Genomic DNA, 7,296 nt, shown 5'->3' with positions numbered 1-7,296 from the left:
GGGTTTTGCCCGGCTCAGGCCTGATTTGCCGGGTCGGATCGGGCCGGGCCGACCAGTTTGGACAGGTCTAGTTATGGAACAATACAAAACCCACCTATGCCTCTTTCTGCATAAGCATATAATAATCCAAGAAAAAAAAAGGAAAAAAGGAAGAGCAAGTGAAACACAAGATAAGGAATATATTATTAATACGCGTTGATACGGGTGTATCTTCTCTTCGGAACTCGATCCTCATGGGAGCTTAAGGATAGATGATTCTCTTGATAGCATGAGAATAGAGGTGTAAAACAGCACAGTGGAACGCAGGTTAAAGCGTGGAACGAGATGGTGAATCGAAGAATCGAAGTATCCAGTTTTCAGCCCGTGAGTCGACTCATAACAGTCGATGAGTCGACTCATGCCTGTCATGAGTTGACTCATCGCTGGTTTTTGTGATTTGTCCAGTTTCAGACGAGTCGACTCATCTCAGTCATGGGTCGACTCATCGAAGGTTTCCTGGTTCGTTTGGGTTTCTGTTTGCACGAATTCTTGTTAGGGTTTGGTCTGGTTATTTACCAAATTACCATCCATGTTTGTACACCTATATAAAGGGTTATTTAGGGTTTCTAAACATCATCTTAGATCAGAGAGAAATTCTAATCATTGTATTACGGTTTAGAGAGGATTGAGAGGTTGTTCTCGATTCTAGTGAGATTGTGAGAGAGAGATTTATAATAATTGATTCTTCATAATCTAGAAAAGGTATTTTCCTTCGCCACCACTGAATTGATCTTGTGTTTCTGTCATCCTCTTCCCAAACCCACCTTTGATAATTCTGCGATCAAAGGTGCTCGCACGACGAATCGTATCAAGTTGGTATCAGAGCAAATCAGATCCTGTGAAGGAGCATCCTGTGTATGGTCCTTACTCGATCGTAATACAAGAAGCTTGGCGAGATCCTTATTTTTTTGGAAGAGGTCCAGAATATAAGGAAGGAGAAGATGGCTGAAGGAGACAATTCGACGAGGATTGATGCATTGGAGAAGCAGATCGAGACGATATGGTTGACTCTCACACAACTCGTCAGTCTTATCCATGGAGGTGACAAACAAGGTGAATCTTCTTCAAAATCTAAGAAGAAAATTGTGGAGTCCGATGGAGAGAGAGTGGATTCAGATCGCGACGAGGAGGAGGAGACCGTTAATGCTGTGTTGCATCAAGAGGGTACTAATTTTTACCAGAACGTGAAGATTAACTTCAAGGTGGAGATTCCTATTTATGATGGGAGTGTTGACGTCAGAGGCTTGATGACTGGATCGAACGGATGAAGACATATTTTACTCTTTATGGCTATTCGTCAAAAGAGAAGATAGTGTTTGTGACTTTGAAGCTTTCAGGACACGCTTTGACGTGGTGGAAATCCTACTGCAAGCAGGAGAAGAAGGCAGTGCCATGAAACAAGTTTAAGAAGTTACTGAGGAAGCAGTTCTACCCGGCGGGATTCCTTGAGGAGCGTTGGTATAAGTGGTACGGCTTACGCTAAAGGGTCAATCAAACCGTTCAAGAATACACCATAGAGTTCCAGCAGCAGACGATGGTCCTCAACATTGCGACAGAGGAATATTATGTGTTTATGAAGTATATGGCGGGATTGAGCGATTACATCCAGAAGGAGATGAAGTTATTTACGGTGGAATCTATTGCAGAGGCGAGCGTGAAGGCTATTGCCATCGAAGACAAGCAAAAGAAGAGCAACGAAGCAAAGGGAGATGCAAATCAAGTTGGAGGCGAGTCTAGTGGTTCTCAATCTAAAGAGGAGAGGAAGAATGGTGATCCAGGGAAAGCAGGGCTGATTTGTGGTCATTACGAGAAGACAGAACACGTAGCTGATCGATGCTGGGAGAAGTATCCTCATTTAAAGCCAAGAGGGTTGAAGAGAAAGGAGGAGAAAAGGGCATACGTGATAGCACAGGGTCCGAAAGAAGTTCCTGGGATGACAGAGTCTAACAGCAGTCTCAACCTTATGGCGGGAAAATAGGCCACGAAATAGGACAAAGACACGAGAGAGCAACTCTTTGTGCTTAAGTTGCAAGTGAAGACCAGTTTGGTTGATGCCATAGTTGATCCAGACAGCGAGAAGAATTTGATATCTGAGGCCTTGGTTCAGAAGCTGGGTCTGAAGACGGTCAAACATCCGAAGCCCTATCCATTGGGGGTGGTTCAGAAGGGGGAGAAACTGAGTGTAGTTAATCAATGCACTATCAGATTTACGCTCCATAAGTCGTATATTGACGAGGTCACATGCGATGTAGTTCTATTGGATGTTTGTCAGATTATACTGAACAATCCGTACTTATAGGATAGATATGTGATCTACGAGAGGCGGGCTCAGAAGTACACCTTCACTAAAGATGGTGAAAAGTTCATATTTTGTTCGGCGTCTCTTCCTAGGGAGAAAAGCTTGGGGACGACGGCGCTAGCGAAGAGATTAGTGAATGCAAGCAAGAAGTTTGTCTCGTTGTGCATTAGTATTCGAGAAAAGCCATCGAAAGAGGATTGCGTGTTGGAGCGGAAGATGGCTACGACAAGTCAAGGAGCGAAGGAGTCGTTTCCAGTTGTACGTCGATATCAGGTTCCCAGCAAGGCTAAGTGGTTCAACAGGGAAGGAGGAGCTCGCGAGTTTCCTCAGCAGAAGTTCTAACTTGAATGGAACTTCAAGTTCCTAAAGGGGGGACCCATGATACGGGTGTATCTTCTCTTCAGAACTCGATCTTCATGGGAGCTTGAGGATAGATAATTCTCATGATAGCATGAGAATAGAGGTGTAAAGCAGCACAGTGAAATGCAGGTTGAAGCATGGAATGAGATGGCGAATCGAAGAATCGAAGTATCCAGTTTCCAGCCCGTGAGTCGACTCATAACAGTAATGAGTCGACTCATAACAGTAATGAGTCGACTCATCAGGTTGAGTCGACTCATGTCTGTCATGAGTCGACTTATCGCTGGTTTTTGTGATTTGTCCAGTTTCGAACGAGTCGACTCATCTCAGTCATGAGTCGACTCATCGAAGTTTTCCTAGTTCATTTGGGTTTCTGTTTGCACGAATTCCTATTAGGGTTTGGTTTGGTTATTTACCAAATTATCATCCACGTTTGTACACCTATATAAAGGGTTGTTTAGGGTTTCTAAACATCATCTTAGATCAGAGAGAAATTCTAATCATTGTATCAGGGTTTAGAGAGGATTGAGAGGTTGTTCTCGATTCTAACGAGATTGTGAGAGAGAGATTTGTAATAATTGATTCTTCATAATCTAGAGAAGGTATTTTCCTTTGCCACCACTGAATTGATCTTGTGTTTCTGTCATCCTCTTCCCAACCCACCTTTGATAATTCCGCGATCAAAGGTGCTCGCACGGCAACTCGTATCACGCGTTTACTAGAAAAAAAAGAGAAATAATACACATATCAAAAGTACATAAAAGATAAAGAGAAACAAACACGACATCTAAGGAAGCTATAGGTCAACAAGACAGGGCAACTTCTCTTTTCTGAAAAAAAAAATCCTTTAAAAAAACTTTTTTTCTCCTCTTTTTGAGGGCTTTCTTGTACGTGACTTAAACTTTCCCGTCTTCTTGTTATAAAATAAACTAGTGTGCACCATGTGCAAAGCACGACCTCTATTTTTTTATTTTTTTATAGTAATTTCATAATTAAATACTGTTTTTAATAAGTGATACAGTAACATTTTTTTAATGCTATAATATCCCGTCTGAGCTATAGTAATAATACTATAGTAATGTTTTTAAATGTTACTGTTCCCGTCTGTGTTATAATAATAATGCTACAACAATTTATGTAGCATAAATAGTGAAGCTCGGATCCTCTTTGTATTCTACAGTAATAAATCTACAGTAATTTACTGTAGCATTTATTATAGTACGAATAGTGAATCTTGGATCCTCCCATTATTATAGAGGAATAGATTACATAACATAAATAATGGGGCTGAGCATGGTTCGGTCCAAATCGAAAAAACCGACCGAACCGACTCAAAAAAATCGGTTTTATGAGTAGGGTAGCTCGGGTCGGGTTGAAAACTTTTCAACCGGAGCCGACCAAATATCCAATAGTGCAATACCCGGATCTCAAACCCGACCCACTACCCTAAAGACTCAGTCACTCAAACCCTAAGCCCAATTTTACTTTCCATTTCTCAGCTACTGCTCCTCATTTCCTCTCTCTCTCACGACTCACTCTCTCACTCGGTCGCTCCTCCGCCGTGCTCCGCACTCCACAATGTCCGCATAGTCTGCAGTCTTCATGGTCGAGGCCATAACATCTTCTCAGGCTCAGGATCTATCTCCGACTTTGGGGGGACACCCGCACCTGTCACCGTCGCCGAGCCCGAGGTATAAACTGAAAATCATTTCTTTGATGCCATCACCTTGAAGATCTGATGCCCTCTCAATGATCTCACATCGTAACGCCCTCTCTCCTATTGATCTCGTCTTTCTTGCACTTGATTGGTGAATTTGGTACTTCAGTTAACTTTTAGGGTTTTTGTGCATTATATTTGTTTGTAGGTTAGTTCTAGTTGAGCCCCTGTTAGTTCTAGTGGCTCTCGTATTAGTTCTAGCTGATGTCATGTTAGTTCTAACTTCCAGCTAGTGTTATTTCTAATATAAGCATTAGTTTTAGTGGTATGTTAGCTCTAGTTGAGCCCATGTTAGTTCTAGGCTCTCGTGTTAGTTCTAGTGGTATGTTTGCTCTAGTTGAGCGCATGTTAGTTCTAGGCTCTCGTGTTAGTTCTAGTTGATGTCATGTTAGTTCTAACTTGCAGGTAGTGTTATTTCTAATATAAGCGTTAGTTCTAGTGGTATGTTAGTTCTAGTTGAGCCCCTGTTAGTTCTAGTGGCTCTCGTGTTAGTTCTAGCTGATGTCATGTTAGTTCTAACTTTCAGCTAGTGTTATTTCTAATATAAGCGTTAGTTCTAGTGGTATGTTAGTTCTAGTTGAGCCCTTTTTAGTTCTAGTGGCTCTCGTGTTAGTTCTACCTGATGTCATGTTAGTTCTAACTTCCAGCTAGTGGTATTTCTAATATAAGCGTTTGTTCTAGTGATATGTTAGTTCTAGTTGAGCCCCTGTTAGTTCTAGTGGCTCTCGTGTTAGTTCTAACTTCTAGTTTTTTTTTTGTATATCACAGGACGATGATGAGGATGACGACTAAAGCTGGAAAAGCGGTGAAGAGGATTTACGTGGAATTTTTGACATACTCCTTTCTTTGGCCCTCTCTGGTTATCGTAGGAAATAGGGGAGCGGGCTCATAGGAATGAAACTTTTTAACTCAAATTTTGTGCTTGAGAAATGCTTACGTTTTGTTTGGATGTATGTGAGTACATTCCTTGTAACTATTAGGACCTGAATTATTATGGGTTGAAAACAATATTAGTGTTTAATGCTTCATAATCTCCTACTTTGTTGATATTTTTTTTTCTTTAACATATTATGTTGTTTGATAACAAGTTTGGTGAAGTTAGAACCGAACAAGCCGAACCAAACCGCACTGAACCGACTTGCAACGGTTAGGTTCGGTTTTGAATTATAGGCGGACGGGTTCGGTTGTTCAAAATTTAGTAAAAACCTAGTCGACTGGCCGTTTGCACACCCCTAATAAATAATACTTGTTTAAAGTCGCCAAATATGTTGCTTGTTTCTGAACACAAAATAAATATACAAAACATTTGATGTTTGCTATCAACAAGTTTATAATCTTATGACGAGCCAAAATAATTAATAATAACACTTTGAGCTTGGTAATTTTTTATCCACGTGAAGCGAAAAAATGTTAACGTGTCACATTACTATTATTTTCAATAGTGTCGGGTGGTTTCAAATGCTATTCACTACATATTGACATAAAAATTATCTACTTTTTCAATGAATTGTTTGAGACAGAGGATCCAAAATTGTATTTAATATCATAAACAGAGTAATTAGACATATGAAAGAAGAACTATTTTATTGCAAAAGTTGAGTCATATTAACATTTTCCCCCTTGCTTAGTTTTGTTTTTTTTTAATTCTTTACTCATTGGCCAGCTTTACCAGAACTGGATAAACATAATAAGTTTGTGCTAGATGCAAAAAATATATGTTCCGATCGATCCTTCAAGTTTTTTCTCTTTTCAAAAATGAAAGTGACACGTTTTTATACAAAAATTTCAAACTGTAGAAATAATGAGCAACTATTACTTAGAAAATGTACTAAACTGAATCGTAAAGTCAAGGAGAGAAGGATTGAAGAAAGGTCCATATGCATGAATAAGTATCTTTGACATTTCTCTCAAGAATGTAAATCCACACTAAAAGACTCTTCATCAGGGAATTATTGAGAAATATGTGGAAAAAGCTAAGATTCCTACACTTTGATAGGAAATAGACTTTCCCATGTTCTGCATGCACACACGTTTACTTGAAAACATAATAGAAGACGAAGAACATGAGATAATAATGGTCATTACTTTTATCTAATTGTGTACCTAATTCTCTTATATTACCCAATTAGTAAATTAAATGGAATACTCTGATTCCTTATACTACGCATAAATATGACAGACTACATATATATATCTCAACATAAATAGTTTATTATTCAATGAAACTGAACCATTTCTTTCAGTGAAAAGTGAAAACAAACATAGTTAAAAATGAATCACGAACATGAGTTGAGGACTATGTTTTATAAAGCCATCTCTCGATAACCGGTCTATAGCTAAAGAGGATCTAAATTCATATATTTTGCATGTTATAAACTTATAATAATCTCCTAAGTGGGAACAATTGTTTTAGTATTTTTACACAAATTTTTATCAGATAATAAACTTATAACCATCACTTCATTGTAATTTCAGAGTTTGATGTAACAATAAGGATATTCTTATCATGATATTAGAGTAACCCGGACTACAATTTACTAACAAACAAATTTCTAAAAAGTAATTTAAAAAAAAACAACGCTCCGTGAGTCATATTTCAAACCATAAAAAGGGGGACTACATCTACAGAGCGTGTAGAGTAACGGTGTAAGAATATAAAGCGATAACTATCAAACCATCACCAGCGTTCAAATTGTGGATGAAGACAAACGTAATCTAAATTTGCTAGATAATTTTAGCTATCAATGTTAAAGGCTTGGCCGCATGCATTTGGGTCTCTTATAGTCAAAGGTCTTAACCCTTTTATAAACTGTCTTCTAAATGATGACTCAAGAGAGCTTACATCACTACTACACCGTAGTTTGCAAATGTCATGGGTCAT

Source organism: Asparagus officinalis, chromosome 5, assembly GCF_001876935.1.
Source record: "Asparagus officinalis chromosome 5, Aspof.V1, whole genome shotgun sequence".
NCBI classification, from domain to species: domain Eukaryota; kingdom Viridiplantae; phylum Streptophyta; class Magnoliopsida; order Asparagales; family Asparagaceae; genus Asparagus; species Asparagus officinalis.
The sequence above is the reverse complement of the archived record's forward strand: the minus strand, read 5'-3'. Positions refer to the sequence as shown.